The following is an 18,281-nucleotide window of genomic DNA, read 5'->3' as shown; positions in this document are numbered from 1 at the left end:
TCATTTGTGTTGAGCAGAGGATTGAGGAAGAGGAGCCTAACCCTTGTGTAGAATAACTTTAAGGGCGCAGCTATAGAAGAAGCCAGACACAGGTACTTAAGCCATAGTGTGTACAAAATGTGTGTTCTGAAGACTTACCTCTCTAGCCCTCCACATAGGATTCTTGTCACTGGGAGTTTAATACTATATATATATATATATATATATATATATATATATATATATATATATATATATATACACATATATATATGATATAAAATTATATATTTAAATATTTATTATATATATTTATAAAAATATTTATATATATATAATTTTATTTTAAAGGTAATTCTTTTTATTTTCTCTTAGGGAGACAAAAGAAAAAGCATTTATGAAGATGGCCTTGTTCAGATCGGATCTGTAATCCGAACTCATAGCTCTCTCTTTACATTGACTGTATCAGTGACCACCTCCCAGGACTGAAATTTGAAGCATCCTATAAAGGAAATCTGGCAGACAGATTTGCCAGCAGCTGTTGTCGAGGGCAACATTCTCCGTCTTCTTTCTCCATTCCTGCTACGCAATCCCATCACTACCGACTAGAAAAGTCCAAGGAAACTTAGTTAGACTTAAAACTTATCCTTACTAACAACAACTAAGTCTGTGATGTCACTCTCTTCTTTTCCTGGAATATTTCCCCTCAAGTTAGCTCCCCTAAGGACTGGCAGAAAGAGTGGAAAGGAAATCTGCAGGGAGATGTCCAGAACTACTGTTTCCTCTTGTCTCCCAGCAAGTCTTAAGGCTCCGGTATGCTTCTGCAGTGTGCTCAGTCACCAGCCGCCTGAATTCTCCCAACTGTATTACTGTTGGAGCTTCATTGGGGGCCTTTTGGGACTCCCGCAGACTGGACTCTGCCACCCACCAGCCTGTGTCTGAACAGACTCTAGCATGCAGTAGGAGAAAGCCTGACTTTCTGGAAACTTCCACTGTTTCTCTCTGTCATCACAGTGCACCACGATCTCCCTTGAGGTCTGCAAGCTTGCCTGCATGTCCAGGCATACGTCTCTCCCTTTTCTATTGCTCAACACGTTGCAGATACATTCATTTTCTTTTCTTTTTTCACTATTAGACTCTCTTTCCTGCTTTTGAATTATTTCTTTGGGTAGCAGACTCTCATTAATCAAATTCTAAGCCAGTATCATTTGCTCTGCAGTCTACCCAGTGTTCAGTTTATGATCCTGTGTTATATTCTCTACAAATCTTCCAAGTTCTCCCCCATAGGATATGTGTGTAGTGCTTAAGTGTGTGAAGTTTGCCTCCAGCATGAGAGCATGGGTTCACTATTAGCCCTTGAACGTACAGTCTAACTGCCTGGGGTGGAGTCCTTCAGTCCTCCTCTGGAGCTTTGGGACTTCTAATCCTCAGCCTCAGTTTCATGAAGTAGAGGAACCAATATCACTTTCTAAATAGGACTACTACAGGATCAATAAGAAAATTCATATAAAACGTTAAATGGAGTGGTTGGTGTTTGTTAGGTGTTTAATCTATATTGGCTATTACTAGAGTGTTCTGTTGCTGTGAAGAGACACCATGACCAAGGCAGTTCATAGAAGAAAGCATTTAATTGGGGGCTCGCTTACAGTTTCATAGGATTAGTCCATAATCAATATGGCCGGGGATCATGGCAGCAAGCAAGCAGGAGGCAGGCATGGCACTTGAGTGATCATATCTTCCAGGAGGGGGGGGGCAGAGACACAGACAGAGAGACACAGACACATAGAGAGAGAGAGAGAGAGAGAGAGAGAGAGAGAGAGAGAGAGAGAGAGAGAGAGAGAGAGAGAGAGAGAGAGAGAGACTGGTCCTGGCATGGGCTTTTGAGACATCAAAGCCCACTTCCAGTGGACATACTTTCTCCAACAAGGCTGCATCTCCTAATCTTTCCTAAAGAGTCTACCAACCAGGAACCAAACAGTCAGATATATTAACCTATGAGGGCCATTTTCAGTTCAGACCACCACACATAACATTAGTGATTTCAATGTTTTTACTCACTGAAGGCAAATATAATGAGGAAATGACATCAGTTTCCTGAACTTGTTCTATTTAAAATATCTTTTCTCCCAAGGAATTTTTACATAACCCTGGACATATAGGTATATAACTCAAACACTTACAGACAATAAGGCATAAGAAATTTATTTTGAAACTATTCTCTGATATACATGTTATTTTCACATTCACTAAAGATGAAAGCAAATTTGCGTGTTAATCTGATGGATATGCATGAAGAATTCAATCTTGGCTGAATATTTGATACTACAGGGTACAGAATGTCTTCAATATTTTCAGAATTGATAGAGATGGTGATTTTATGTTCATCAATGCTGAGACATGACTTCACATAAAAATATAGTACAAAATAACAGAAATATGGTCAGGGCCAGTTCAGAAGTTGGAAGTTTTGTTCTGTTCCCATGCCAAAATTTATTTAGTGACTTTTAATAAAACCCAAACAGCAGTTTTTCAAATCAAACATTCTAAGACAACATACTCCAAAGATATGTTAATTTGATATATGCTGAGGAGGGGCAGTAGGAAAAGACTTTTTTCATAGTTTGCAATTAAGCCATCATGTTTCTGCAAGAGCAGAGATCTTTGTGTGCACAGCAAAGATGCCGTGGTTCATAACAGACAATAGTCTTGAGTTGGAGCCGCAGTGTTTGAGGCTGAGGTGGTGTGTGTTGTGCGATACTGTGGCATACAACACACAGAATGAGCATGCTGTATGAGAACCAAGGCCTGTGCGAGGCTGCATGATGCTCCACTGTTGGGCATGGCCAGAAACGCCTCCGATTCGTTATGCCTTTGATTTCTCATTACATTTTGGTGTTGCATGTTCAGGAACCGTGTCCCGTGCCAGTTTTTTTGCAACTACCACCTCCAGGTGTGTGACCCCCCCCCCCCATGTGATGTCATGACCCACGGTTTTAATAATTCAAACTCTGAAAGACTCTTGACATGCTAGAACAGTACTATAGAATTTTGTTTGTAAATGTCAGCCTCATTGTGGTTCTCATGAAGGGCCATTCTTTTTTTTCTTTTCTTTTCTTTTCTCTTCTTTTCAGTGTCAAGTTGGTCTCTTCTTCACAGGCCGGCTTGAGATGAGTCTCAAGACAGACTTTGGAGCCAATGATAATACCCCCTCTCCCCTGTCTCTTTATTTACTCTATTCATAAGAAGATTTGCACAGGGAACCTTTAGGCCTCCACCAGGCTCTAGGCAGTAAAAAAGATAGCTCCTTGTAAAGCAGTTATGATGTGTATAGATTCTTGCTGTCAGATGCCTTCTTTGGCTAAATATTTATGTGAAATGAAGCACACAGTTTCAAATAGGCCCGAAGAAGCCGCGTACTGTCCTTGGTGACTGCCACGGAAAAGTTTGTATATTAGCAGTTGCTTTAACAACATCTGGCACAGAGACATAAAGACAAAAATATACTTTGGTCCTGTGATATTTATAGCCCTGCCAGTTTAACCACTGTGCCCTATTTAGGAATATTTTTTGAGTGAGCATTATTTTAACATCCAAGAACATAGTCACAGATTAGTGGCTTGCACTGTCTGCAAAAGGCGCAGGGCATGCTTATGCACAAGCCCAGGAAGAACAAGGGGACTTCCCTTGGGTAGGAACCCCTTCTGTGCTCTGACTTGGGAGGCAAGGGCGAGGGAAATAGGGTGTTAAGTTTTGTATGAGTTGTTAGGGAAACCTTGTCTTTATGGCTTATACATGAGAAATTGCCTTTCAGAACTCTGAGTGGTACCTGACACATGCGGCACGCATTTTTCTTTGGCATCCCCACGTGGCATGCATTTTTCTGTGGTATTCCAGTGGTTACCCCACCAACCACATAACACACATTATAGATAGCTGGGCGCTACACTAAAATGTGTGATCGCCATATATTTTGAAGCTTTCTAAAATGTATATAATCAGTGTTTAAAGCTAAAAACAATGGCCTTTTGTCATAGGACTCTTGTTAAAACTTTCATGTGTTCTTTTGACTGGCTTCAGTTTCCCTTCATGGACTCAATTCGCTCAGTGACCTCCACTTCCTGAAGCATATGCGTTAAAATTTGTGAACATGGACCCTTACACTCAAAACCACTAGAGTGTACAAGGTACCACAGCCTTGCCTCTTTCATCTTTAAGTGTTTCTTGCTTTTGTGAGCCTCATACGTACCCCTCAAATTTCATCTCCTCTTCCTTTCAATTCTGTTTTTGAGCACCTGTATATTAGAAAATGCATATGAAATATTTTCAAAATAAATGTTAAGTTGGCTTCCACGAATTTGAAAGAGAGCAAGGAGAGAGGTGTGAGAGGGTGGGGAGGAAAGGGGAAATGTTGTGATCATATTATAATCTCCAAAAATAAAAGAAATACAAGTTAATTGGCTTCAATGGTTACCCGAAGGATTTCCAGTGGCTCAAGTGTAATAGCCTTTTTTTGTTTGTTTGTTTTCATTTACTCAGCAAAACAATGTCGTTGCTTACTATGTGTTCCTTATTGGACTGGGGACAAGATGGTGCTGTGGGCTGGTGCCTGGCGTTGAGGGAGATACAGGCCTGACACACCCACATTTGTGATGGAGAAAGGACCCTCATTCTAACCTGGGGGTGTTCAGGGAAAGTGTCCTGAAAGAGGCATTGCTGGAGGCTGAGTCTTCAATGGAGAGTCTCAACAGAACGACATTTCCGGTGAAGAAGGGAGAGTGTGGGAATCCAACTCCCACCTTTTAAAGGGTTCTTTTGTAGAGGAGAGAGGAACTTTAAAAGTGACAGATAGAAAGAGAGACCTAGACATTGAGAAGAAAGACAGAGACACAGGATAGCTTTGGGAGGGCCTAGGTCAATACTCACCAGCCTCGATATTTATTCAAAAGGGCTTTTTATAATATGGCCAAGGGAGAGGCAAAGACCCCCTCCCCCCATTGCAAGATCAAAGCACACTGTACAGCCAAGCATAGACCTTTCCAAACACCTAGTAAACATGCCCCTGGCCAAATCATCCATTACACAGCCCTCCTGGGTAAAGCAAGTTCAAATTCTCCGACCTTGAGTAATTGTCACTAGGAAGCCTCTGTGGGCTCTACAGCCTACAAGAGAGATGATATAGAGAGGCTGTGTGAGCGGGAGAGGGAGCAGGAGGTGATATAGAGAGGTTGTGTGAGCGGGAGGGGGAGCAGGAGGTGATACAGAGAGGCTGTGGGGGGTGGAGATTGTAGGCAAAGGTTTTCTTGCTTTCCTGTCCATTACCCCCATCTCAGGCTCTTTTCAGAGCCTCTCTTCTCCTGGTGAGCAGTGGTCACGTTCCTCTGCTTTTTCCTATGGGCTCCTGTTGTTCATCTCTCTTCTCCAGGGCTAACTTGTGGCTGCTGCTACCATAACTGAAAAATAGTTTTTAACTAACTTAGATGTGATTTTTAAGTGTCCTCTGCTCCAGACTATTGTAGCTTCCCCTCAACTCTGGTTCTCCTCATAGTTGCTTTATCTCAGCAAAGATATGGATGGGCACATTGTCCCACTGTCATAAGCTCCTAACAGTGGCCTCTTCCTTTTCCCTCTGTCCATTCCTCGGTTCTGCTCAGCTCCTTTTGGAAATCTGTCCAATCTATTAATGCCTGTTTATTCCCCTTTCAACCCATTTCAGATGTTGTCAATCTTTCCCTACATCATCCCAACAGCCCACTACCTGGCTTCTGTGTAGTTCTTTCTCCATTAACAACCCCCCCCCCCCCACACACACACACACAGAGAGAGAGAGAGAGAGAGAGAGAGAGAGAGAGAGAGAGAGAGAGACCAGAAAGATCCCTCCAATAAAACACAGTTCAAACAGCCAGTTAGCTACTAATTGCCTTCAGGATATGCACTGAGTGAATCGAGCATCTGCGCTCCCACTCCAAGTTGGTTGCTCCTGGTCACTTACGCACGCACTGATGCCATCTCTTCCCTGTAGATGAGATTTGTTTCCTTGTATTCATTTTACTGATTCTAATTCTTGGTCAGGAAAACTCTCTGGCCTCTTTTCCATATGTTCTCTGTCTTATGATTAGAGTAACAGGGTTCTGATTTACGGCCGTGACTAGGAGAATGCAGGGAAGCAACAGCCTCAAGGAGGGTTTTTATTACTTATATTCCCTGTAGGCGTGTCCTAACTATGCGGGACCCCGGGGAAGGCAGGAAAGAGCAAGGAGCAAACAGAGGCTATGCCTTTATCATGCTTTCCATAGAAAAGGCAAAGTGAAAGAAACGGCTTAGAACTGATGAATTTGAATCATTCTAGAACAGTGGTTCTTAACCTGTGTTTCGTGACGCCTTTGGGGTTCACAGACAAGATAGCCTGCATATCAGATATTTACATTATGATTCATAGCAGTAGCAAAATTACAATTACAAAAATAATTTGATGGTTAGGGGTTGCCATAGCATGAGGAACTGTACTCAAGGGTCGCAACATTAGGGAGGCTGAGGATCACTGCTAGAGAATACAGGGCCTGCCTTCTTGTCTTGAGTTGATTGAAGGAAAGGGAAGTATTAGCTGCATTTTTGATAGTGAAATAAACTAATGAATGGTGGCTATAGATTCAAGATTGCTTAAGTGTACTGGGGAATGAGATTTTGGGGCAGGAGGCATCCTCTCTTCAGCCTGAAATACCAAAATATGAAATATCAAAGTATCATGAAATACAGAATAAAAACAGGATTGCTACAGTCCCCTGGTGGGGTACATATCTCCTTGTATTTACACGTCCCAAACTTTCCAATTAGACATCTTCTCTGACTTGTTCACCATGTAGGCCCAGAGCTCCCCATAATGTTCCTCACTTCATATGTGCTCAGTGAACATTCGTGGTGTGAAAGAGTAAATACCTTCCTCCCTGTCATACATGCCCAGTGTTCCTCCCTGTCATACATGCCCAGTGTTCCTCCCTGTCATACATGCCCAGTGTTCCTCCCTGTCATACATGCCCAGTGTTCCTCCCTGTCATACATGCCCAGTGTTCCTCCCTGTCATACATGCCCAGTGTTCCTCCCTGTCATACATGCCCAGTGTTCCTCCCTGTCATACATGCCCAGTGTTCCTCCCTGTCATACATGCCCAGTGTTCCTCCCTGTCATACATGCCCAGTGTTCCTCCCTGTCATACATGCCCAGTGTTCCACCCTGTCATACATGCCCAGTGTTCCACCTGGAAATGGCGAGCACAACAATTTTTTAAATATAGATTTGCTACAGCAACAAGATAATTATGTTTTCCTTTGCTTGAAGTGTTTGTTTTCTCTTTCACACTGGCCAGCATGGGAGCTATTCCTAGTGGCCATTAAGTTGATTCAGAATAACGTCTATTACTTCAGAGGCCATGAAGAGAAGAAGGTTATTTCTCCACCCCTTGTGCCAACCCACGGTCCTTTGCTCGGGTGTTTTTTCCCTACAGTGAACATTTGGCACTGACTGGGGATGCTTCCAGCTGTCCCAGCTGACATCTGCTGGGCCAGGCTGGGGATGCTGCTGAATGTCTTCTAATACAAAGGTCAGGGTCACCCTCCAACCAGGACTTACCCAATCCCAAATATCAACTGAGCCGATGTTGGGAAAAGCTTCTATTAGAGGATGCTACACGTGACAAGGCTTTTAATTAAAAGACCTCACACAAGTCTATCTCCAGGCTCCTCCACAAAGCAACTCTGAGCTAACTAGCCGGTGTCTTAGAAGTGAAGGCAGAAGCCCTGAGGAAGAGTGAAGTCAAAGGGAAACACAGCATAAAAGCTGTAAATGAGCTCATTGTTGGAGCAAATGCCAGGAAAGGAAATCTGAGTGGACTGGGACCCAGTTGGGCGACGCTGAGGTCGGGATTTAGAATGAAAACTGAAATGATAAGCTTGTTAATTGACATTTTAAAAGTTTGTTTAGTTTAATATAAGTGGCATGAGAGATGGCAGTAATTACATAAGAATTTATAAACTGCCAAATTACTGTGATCAAAACTGAATTTTCCTTTTAAGGATTGTGTGTGTGTGTGTGTGTGTGTGTGTGTGTGTGTGTGTGTGCGCGCGCGTGCATGTGTGCCTGTATGTCTATGTCCATGTTCATGAGGGCAGGTGCCCATGGAGGCCAGAAGAGGGTATCAGATCTCCTGGAGATGGAGTTACAGGCAAGTGTGAGCCGCTAGCGGCAAGTACTGGGAATTGAACCCAGGTCCTCTGTCTTAACCACTGAGTCATCCCTCTAATCCCCACGCTGAAGTTTTCTTGTGATGCAGACCACCGTTCCTCAAAGCAATGCTTTTCACCCTTTGGGACTGGCTTTGGTGCCCGGGCTCTTTTCCCCTCGCCAATGCTGGCAAATGCTCTCCTCTGGGGTAGAAATTTTGTTTTAGGAAGAAAAAAATTAGGTTGTGTGCACTTACATTAGGTGAGTAAGGGAAGCGACCTGTGTTCTTAACACAATGTCATTAAGATTGAGAGAAGACTATAAAATAAGCTGGTAGTGCTTAAAGGCAACTCAAAGACTTTTAGAACTGCTGGCCATCGTGGACCAAGTGTGTGGTCTCTCAAGGTGACGGTTTCCAGGAGAAATGAAACACTGAGATGTGTTTGCAAAACATTACTTGCTTGATAGCACACGGCTTTCAGTGTTGTGTGCGTATCTGGAAAGAATCTGGAGTTTGTTTAAAAACAAACTCCAGAGAATATGTTTCAGATAGATCTCACTGTGACCTTTCTCTTTTAATGCTTATTTTTTTAAAAACTTATCATTTATTGTTGTTGTATGCGTGACGGAAGAGATGCCTGTGCCATAGCATGTATACAGCAGGTGATCCCTTTGTGGAGTGGGCTCCAGGGGTGAAACTCAGGTTGCCGGTCTCACAGAGCCATCCTGCTGGCCTTGTTCTGCACAGAACAAGACTCCAGTTTTTGTTACTTAGCTTCTTTCGAGTGTTGCTGGTTTAGCTTATTTAGATTTCTGACGCTGGCTTGTGCCTTCAGCACCTTCACGTTTCTCCACAGGGAAAGGACATTTGGTTCCATCTCAGACCCATCTTAGCCCACACGGAGCCACGGCAGCCCCACTGGAATGCTTGATTTTGTCTTAGGCAATCTAGTGAGGACTTTAGATGTCTCAGCACAAGCTCTTCAGCATCTGTCTGGGCATAAACCATGTACAGTCTTGGCGTCTTCCTGAATTTTATTGGTATAAAGGCAAACAATTCCATTCCCAGGTGTGTGGAGCAGGCCCAGCCTGCTTTTAGGCTGTAATACAGGAAAGCTTATGACAGTAGATCAAACTGAGTGCCCCTAAGCACCGTTGCTAGAAGAGAAGAACGTTAATGTTTAATTTGTAAGCCATGATGTCACACTTCAAAATCTGATCATTCCTGGATTAGACAAGGAGTTACGTTACTCCTCAGGGTCTTTGACCAGGTGCCAGCTTTATTTCAGCCCCATAGTCCTAAATTGAGGACAGCTTTTTGTGTGTCCAATCAAGTTCTCAGTGACTATAATTGCCCCAAGTTGGTGTTATAAGAAATGAATTAATGAGAATCAAACTTCAATCTGTTCTCAGAAACCTACCAAACTCACCAGTCTGCCCATAACAGTCCCAACTTTAAAACTGTTCCCTACTTCCTGGGAAACTCCTTAGTTCTGGGCAAAGAAGATGCATCTTGAACTCAGTTTCTTAGCTCATCCTCTAGCATTTGGGGATCATCCATGCTGGAGACAGTTGCACGTGGTAAAGAAACAAACACACCCACAGGGAAAGCCTCAGAGCATCGTGAGTGGCCAGAAGTACATTGAACAACTTACCAGTTTTGTGCTGATTCAAGCTGGAGTCAGACCCTTTTGTCATGATGCTTCAGCCATATTCCACCTGATAACCACAGAAATGCACAAGAATGCATGGATACGGTTTTAATCTTCAAGTTTGATCTATTGTACTTCTTTTTTTTTTTTTTTTTTTTTTTTTTTTTGGTTTTTCGAGACAGGGTTTCTCTGTGTAGCTTTGCGCCTTTCCTGGAGCTCACTTGGTAGCCCAGGCTGGCCTCGAACTCACAGAGATCCGCCTGGCTCTGCCTCCCAAGTGCTGGGATTAAAGGCGTGCGCCACCAACGCCCGGCAATCTATTGTACTTCTATGTCTCTTGATTCTAACAACTAATGAACTTGTGCAAGAAAACAATGGGCATTTACTTGGTTAATGACTTTATGTGGTCTGTTTGACAGCAGTATACAGTCTCTGGGAACACTGATGTGTTTTGGTCTTGTTTCTGCTACACGCACCATAATACATCGTTGGTTATTGTGTGTAACTAGACAGGAAAGAGGGGTACTGTGGCCGATTCTCTCATATCAACACTCTCTTGAACACAATTAGGAAAATACTCAGGAAAGGCATGGTGTGCCCACTCCCAGGTGCTAGAGATGAATGTGTGTCAGCATCATGCTGTCAGCCAGCCAGAGATTGACAGGCGGAAGGGAAGAGAGGAAGGGAGAAGGGGCCTCCATCTAGAAAGCTTTCCACATAAAAACCTCTAAGTAGGTCCAGATGCCTTAAAATAAAAATATGTATTCTACCACGGTGATTATGGTTTTATGTGCTTGAGACTGACTTTGAGGGTTTCAGAAGAAAGGTAAGACATCAAACAAAAGCAGTGCTTTCCTGCCAGAATAAGGGTTCAGTATGTGCTGCTTTGTGAGCACAGACCAGACGTTATTTTTAATGCGACTGGCAGATGAGAGGGAGCAGCCAGTGACGTTCTTGGTCTGTGGCCCAGTTATAGAATGAGAGGAGAGAGAGAGAGAGAGAGAGAGAGAGAGAGAGAGAGAGAGAGAGAGAGAGAGAGAGAGAGAGAGAGAGAACATTGCTGTGTTGGACTCTGCTTCCCTGCTGACCAGCATACTTTGCCCTCTGCTCCTTCATTTCGCCTACAATGTTAAAGCGTACCTCTCATCCCTTTATACACTTCCAACTTTACTCAAGAGCTGACTTATATTACATCTTCATTAGTTTGCTGGAAACTAGAAAATCAGGGTAATTTACACTAAGGCCTGTTAGTCTCCCTCAGGATTTATGTCTTGCGTTTCAAATCCACTACATAAGAGAATGTAGCATGCTCTCTTTTCTTTCCCAATGTCTCATGGAAAATGCCTGAGAGAGTATATTGAGTATTTTAAGAGTGAAATTAAGGAGAAGTTTTCCAAGGGCCATTGCGATGCCTCAGAGGATGGAGGCTATTGCCATCGAGGCTAATGGTCCAGATTTAATCCACAGATAGTGGACAGAGAGAATCAGCTCATAAAATTGCACACACACACACACACACACACACACACACACTCATGCACACACTAAATAAATATTTAAAAAGTTTTCCATTTTGCTGTAAGAATCAGTCATGTGTTGGGATGGATCAAGCACTTGGATTGATCAATTGTGTCTTTGAATTGATCAGATGGGTTGTTTTTGTGAAATCCCAGCTAACACTTTTTGAACCAAATATTCTCCTTCATCTGTCTGTTTTGTCAAAAAGAATATCTTGTCGGTGTTGGGAGTGTTTTAGTTAGTTGGCTACTTGTCATCTGATATGTGTAATTCATCTTTAAATACACGTAGAGCCTCTGCTGACAAAGCTCTGTCATCTCCATGTTGCTCTTTGATAGCCAGATGGGGGAATGGTTTACATCAGGCTCGATGTATATTTGAACACTAAGGTCCCAGGCAGAGTGGTGTTGCCTTTTATGGGCAGTGAGACATGTAGCGTGGAGCCGCTTTCCTCTTCTGGCCATAAGGATGGTGGGACACGGAGCCTTGTTTTTATGTCTGGATTCCAGTGCAGAATTATTTTCTAAACATGTTTGTGTCAGCAGCCTGAGCCTTTTCGAAAGCAGCATTTTCTCTTGAAGTGCAGCAGAGTGGATGACCTTCAGCTCCAGCCCCCTTAGATCTGATTAAAGCCACCTGACGGAAGTTTATTGCCACAAACTCTGATCTTTATCCTGTTGTCTGTGGTCCCTCCACTCCCATAAGAGCGGGACCTAAATTACATTAATAAAGCTCCACTCGGAGTAATCATCACATTCGGTAAATTTTTCCCCTTGCTAAAGGCAATTTTGAACCATGTGGAACATTAAAAGGATGAGGAAAACAACTTAAGGCAGTTGATTAGTTTAATTCTGGAGTGCGGGATGTGTTTCAAGTCTTGATAGGAAGTGCTTTCGTGTGTGTGTGTGTGTGTGTGTGTGTGTGTGTGTGTGTGTGTGTGTGTGTGTTTAAAAGGACAGTATAACTCAGGAATTGCAATTCAAGCGGACTCTCATCATCACTATTGTCCAAATGACCCTTTGGGTTCAGTGTCATGGTAGTTTAAGGGTTTTGATGAGTGCTTGAGATCTCAAGCCAAAGATGTATAATTTTAATAGATTATGAGTCTACAGGAAGTTTGAGTTCATTAACTCTGTAAACAAAAGGAAGAAGTCTCTTCCTGTAGAATTTGTGTAAGAAGGGGTTTGGTATGTATGGTGTTGATGGTGTCAACTAAGAATTCTGACGGCAGTTAATAAGACGGGAGCTTTAAAGCTTGTTGACTGTACTAACGAGATCCAAGTTGTTACTATCTTGGCTCACAGAACAAAAGGAAGAACCAATTAGCCAGTGTACGTGGAAAATCTGCAGTCTGCTTTCTTAAGTAAGAGAAGCAATTGGGACCGGTGATGCTCAGGCCTATGTTTACCACAGGTCCTCAGCTGGAGAAAGTGGCAGAACCCCCCAGGTGGGCCTGCTGAGCTGCAGGTTACTGCCCCTGCCCCTGCATTTCTAACTCAAGCCCAGGAGGAGGATAATTTGCCCTTCCAGTAAATTCTGACACAACACGCATAGTGCAGCTCAGGGACTATGCCCTGAGGGCTACCGGTGTACCCACAGCTGGCCCTCTACAGAGCAGAGCACAGAGAGGGTCCTGGACAGAGGCTTAACCCTAGGGCATGCACCTCTCCTGAACTCCTGGTCCCAAAATGTTCTTCCTCCTTCAAGCACTATGTTCCTAGAATCACACTCTTTGCCTGCTTTCTCTTTTTATTCCAGAAACATTTTCTTTACTACACCTATCTCTTGTATATATGAGAAATCCACATAAATATACACCAATGTCACAGAACTGACAAATGCCATTTCAAGTTCCTAAGCTAACTGAAAGGCTCGGGGCACTAAAGATATACTTGTATTGCTCCTGTCTGCTTGGGACTGAAGGAACTTAACAAAGACTATTGGGGTCCAGCCCCTCTATAGTATTTTCCCAGAGTCCCAGAAGAGATGCCAGCAGTGGATTAATTAATCTGAGGGATTCTCGAATAGAATAAATCTATGTACACGAAACTCTTTTGCCCATTCACTTTATTCTTCTGAGTCAGTTCTCTCTCTCCACAGCTTCTGTTCTGCTCTCTTACTTAGCTCCTTTCTTGCCTGATTTCTCTCTACATTTTTATGCTGTTCTCTCTGGGTTCTATCTTAGTCTCTTCATCTAGTTCTGCGCCATCTTGGTTCTCATCCATCTAGTTCTTTCCTGTCTTAGTTCCTCTCTTTATCCTTCTAAGTTCTCTCTCCTCTTCCTCCCCATCTAGTTCTTTCCCATCTGATCTGTTCTTCCCATCTCAATACTTTCCCATCTAGTTCTCCTCCATCTGCTTCTTCCTCATCTAGTTCTTCCTCATCTAGTTCTTCTAGACCTCTTCCTCTTCTTCTTTCCCCAGTCCAGTTTTTATATACATACAACCCACAGTTCTCTGGCTCTGCCGCTTTTGATCGGGTGGGGCAGGTCTGCTTGGTAGCTTGGCAACCTGCGTCACAGCTGGATGTACCTGGTAAGTAAAAGCCCTTTAGTTCTGTATTAATTGTTAAAGGGAGAGCTAGGATTAGAGATAAGACTTGTAAGAGAGCAGAGTTAAGCTTAATTAGCACATCTGCCAGGCCTTCTCAAACAGGTAGTCTGAATGCTTATCTATCTGCAGTCAGTTCTTAAAAAGTCTGGCAAGTATTTCCGATAAGATACTTTTATCCGGAGAAGGTCCTGGCCAGATGTTGCTAATGATGATAATTACAGAAAGGCCTGAAATAGGGGGTCTAGCTGTGTGACTGCTTTTAGCACAGTTGGGAGATGTATCCAAATACTTTAATTGTATAGGGGAAATTGTGCCCAAAGAATGATCAAACACACTGTTCTAGGAATAGAAAAGCTACAATAGCACATGAGACGTTCATAGCAGGAAATGGCTAATATTCAAAAGCCAATATCACCAAGAGTACTTAACTCTTCCAGAGAATAGCTTTTGCCATAGTCAGTTGAATTCCTACTTCATATTTCTGCAGCTTGCAGCAGGAACTTAATGTGACACACCAAAGAGTTTTAAGCAAGCAAACCAGAGTTTTACCTCAGATAAACTGCATTAAACTTTTGAGGACTTCAGTATTGAGCCGTCCAGCTCTGATGTGCACCAAGGGCTTTGACTTTTGGTAACTCCACATATATTGGCAATGAGGGTTTGGTGCTCTCTCATCACCATGGAAAATTAATTCTTGGTGGTGAACAACTAGTGATTACAATGGTTTGTGAGTTTCCAAATCTGTACAGTCTATGTGGCACTAGCATTTCATTGTGCGTGTGTGTGTGTGTGTGTGTGTGTGTGTGTGTGTGTGTATTAGAAAAACACCTCAAAAGGTAATTTCTTTTATCTTAATTTTATAATATTTTCTCTAGAAAACAGTACTGAATAAAAGGGTAGGCATACTGCTGGAATACTGTAAGACTTGTTAATTTCCAAATATATTGGAAAATCTAGTTAAATTCTCTTGCATCATCCTTGGATTCTGCTGCAGTAGATGGTTGCCTGTGGGTGCCCTTTTCTTTGGGTGGTTCCTCATCATTCTGCCCCTTTCTTTCAGAGTTCATCACAATTATGTTTTTACTTGACTCCGGCCTCAAATTCATTTATCTCATTTTGTAGTGAAAATTCCTGTCTTGATGAGGCTAACAAAACACAAAAGTGCGTTTGAAGCCATAAAGCCACCGTACAGCTTAAAGCTTCTGTCAAGCCAGACACTCATCAGATGTATTGAATCAACTTTGAAAGAAAGAATTATGTTCCCGATGATACTACTTTTGTAAGGCATTTTAGCAAATTATAATCGCATTAATTTGTAATAAAATAATTTAAGAAGTCTTGAGATATAGCTCAATGCTAAAGCATTTGGTTCATTCGTGGGAACCCGCTAAATTTCATTGCCTTCACCATAAAGAAAACAGAAACCAAACCAAACCAAACATGGTTTTAGAGCGTAACACCCACCCAAAAAAGGCAAGTATACCAAAATATCAGTGACTTGCAAAAGGATAGGTTAGCTTTAAAATATAGCTGGGATTTTGTTTTGCTATGGTATGAGGAGGCCAGCAGTTAGCAGACAGCTGCCATTGGAAAGATGGTTGCTTTCTCAGGTTTCCACAAAGAGGGGCATGTGCTGCCACACAGGACCCATGAGGAAGCCCAGGCCCGTCAAGGGGAGAGGGGAAGGGATGCACAGAAGCTGCATAGGTTGGTAGGAAGGAGTGGGCAGAACAGGTGAGCTTCGGAGTAGGTTTCCAACTGGCTCACCTGAGTACTTCTGGCAGGCTGGGGTGTCCAGCAGTCCCTGGCTATCCAGTAGGTACAGGAATGTGGAGGCCAAGGCATATTGCCTTTTGGAGATTGAGAGCCAGATAGGGGAGACAGTGAAGCCTTGAGCTCAGGGTTGACTCTTACATTGGTTACGTTTCTTGTCACAGGGACCAAATGCCCGACAGCAACAACTTAAGGCAGGCAAGACTTACTTTGTTCCCATTTCTGAGGCTTCCGTTCCTGGTTGCTTGTCCTTGTGCTGCTGAACGGAATGTTCCGGCAGTGGCGGAGGATCGGGGAGGTGTTTGCCCACTTCCTGGCAAATGAAAAGCAAAGTGAAGCAGATCAGGGCCAAGTACACCCTCCAGAGGCACTCCCGATCTATGTCTTTAGCTCGGCCCCACCCACACCTGAAAGTTTCCACCACCTACTAAGATAGCAGCACCAATGGGAGACCTGGATCTCCCATTGAGCAGCACCGAGTCTGCCATAGCTTAGGAGAGAAATGCTCTTAGGCGGACCCTTCTTTACCCTTGCCAAGGATTAGGTAACCTTGCGAAGGCAGTCTCCTCACAGGCAGTGAGGTCCCAGGTACAAGGAAATAAGAACACAGAAAATAAAGCAGAATATAGCAGTGTACCCCTGTAGTCCCCAGAACACAAGCAGCTGAGGCAGGAGGATTGCCACAAGTTTGAGGCCAGCCTGGGCTACAAATAAAAAGCCTTCATCCAACATCCCCCCAAATAAACAAACAAATAAGTAATGCACACCAGGCATAATGGTACAGACCAATAATTCCAGCCCTCAGGAACAAAGGAATCAGGAGCAGGGGTTGAAGGTCAGCTTCAGTTACACAATGAGTCCAAGCTAGCCTGGGCTACAAGAAACCTTTCGTTACTGTAGTTATGGTTACCTGAGTAAGATCAAGTCAACAGAATCAGGCAGCATCCCAACAGGAAATATTAAGTGGACTCAACGGATTATTATAACAACAAAAGAGAGAGGACATCAGTTGGGGAGGGGTGTGTTGGGGGTACTTGGGAAGAGTGGGAGAGGGGAATTAGGGACTTCTGAGGGGAGTGGGAGGGAGGAGTTCATACAATCGAAGTGCGTTGTTTACAAGTATGCAATTGTCAAGGAATAAATGAAAGACATTCTAAGCAACAAAAAAGAGAGTCTATCTCATTAAACAGTTAATTAATTAATTAATTAATTAAGGGGGATAGGTAGTTGGCTCACTGGATAGAAGCACTAACCATGCAAGCCCAAAGACCTAAGCTCAGTCTCCTGAACTCACATAGAAACACTGATGCAGCGGCACACATCTGTAATCCCGGCACCTCTATGGTGAAATGAGAGGCACAGATGAGAGAATCCATCAGCAGCTCCCGGGTCAGCTAGCTTACAGTACACAGTGCCGCAGCAACAAGGAGACAGACTGCCTCAGTAAGGGGGAAAATGAGAAAACACTCTTAAAAGTTGCCCCACGTCTGCACACGCACACCATGGTATGTGCATGCCTGCACACACACACACACACACACACACACACACACACACACACACACACTTTAAATACAGTAAGAGTTTTTAAAATAAAGAATATGGAATACAGACAATAAAGACCTACACCCTCACTTCCCTTTCTTTAGCATGTGGTGATGGGAGAAGGAACATGGTGACTTCCATCGTAGGTCCCCAGGGTGTCCTGGAGAACCTCTTCCACATAACAAGTCTTCCATATAACAGATCCCCAGGCAATTCCTCCTTGGGGAAAGTCATGGGACCTTCCAATGACTCTGCAGAACTCTGCCTGGATGCTTCTGATAGCAAAAGGCTCCTGAGAATCAGCACAGAGAGAGGTGGCTAGAGTCTATCATCATACCCTCCAAGGGTCAGGTTTCCCATCTCTCTGGTCTTCAGTATGAGGTCATGTGTGAGCCTTGGACCTCAGATCCGGATTTGAGTCTCTGCTCCATTTAGCAGAATTGTAGCTTTATTTTCTTAATCTGTAAAGACAAAAGTAATGCTTCTACATCAAAGATTGTTGTTAAACACTTCCATATGACATGCTAAACACACAGTGGCTGCTCAGTTACTTTAGGAGTTGAATGGATGCCAACTATCCTTGTTGATCATGAGGGACTAGCTCATACCTGGTCTCAATCCTGACTCCTTTTCCCATTTTATAAAACACTCCACACCTTCAAGCGCTTCCAAGGTCCTTCTGCATTGGCTGTTACATCCTCCCACAGACCTGCAGGTGACTGGGCATGGGTGGTTATTTCTGATTTGCGGTTGGATGGAGAGGGCTTCAGAAGGGACAAAGACTTGTTCCCATGGCAAAGTGAGGAGGTCACGGTGGCTGAACTGGATCCCATGGCTACTCAGGCCTGTCAAAAGCCAATGGGAAAAGCTAGCAGCACGCTACCATGTGTCTCTCCAAAACACCCTGTACTTTGGCAGAGAGCAGGAGGCTGCAATGAGTTAACTCTGGACTCACATAACAGAGCTGCTTGTTGGATGTGCAGCAATTGGCAAGTTGCGTGTCATTTCTTGGCCTTAGCAATCGCTGATGCTTTCACTTCAACTGCTT

At 43.5% G+C, this 18,281-nt stretch overlaps 1 protein-coding gene and 1 long non-coding RNA gene across 4 annotated transcripts in view; one reads left to right on the top strand and one right to left on the bottom strand.

Annotated features, from left to right (window-relative positions):
• Synpo2 (synaptopodin 2) overlaps nucleotides 1–18,281 on the top strand; it is a 162,666-nt gene that overhangs the window by 46,000 nt on the left and 98,385 nt on the right. The gene's annotated exons all lie outside the window — the stretch shown is intronic.
• On the bottom strand, nucleotides 8,800–16,643 carry LOC121830326 (uncharacterized). The gene is made up of 4 exons (XR_006073512.2): nucleotides 16,475–16,643; nucleotides 15,898–16,001; nucleotides 9,849–9,912; nucleotides 8,800–9,351 (listed from the first exon to the last, which is right to left on the bottom strand). It is a non-coding gene; the product is annotated as an uncharacterized LOC121830326 (long non-coding RNA).

This window comes from Peromyscus maniculatus, chromosome 6 (genome assembly GCF_049852395.1).
Source record: "Peromyscus maniculatus bairdii isolate BWxNUB_F1_BW_parent chromosome 6, HU_Pman_BW_mat_3.1, whole genome shotgun sequence".
Classification (NCBI taxonomy): Eukaryota; Metazoa; Chordata; class Mammalia; order Rodentia; family Cricetidae; genus Peromyscus; species Peromyscus maniculatus.
Note: the sequence above shows the minus strand (reverse complement) of the source record. Positions and strands in the feature narration are given on the sequence as shown.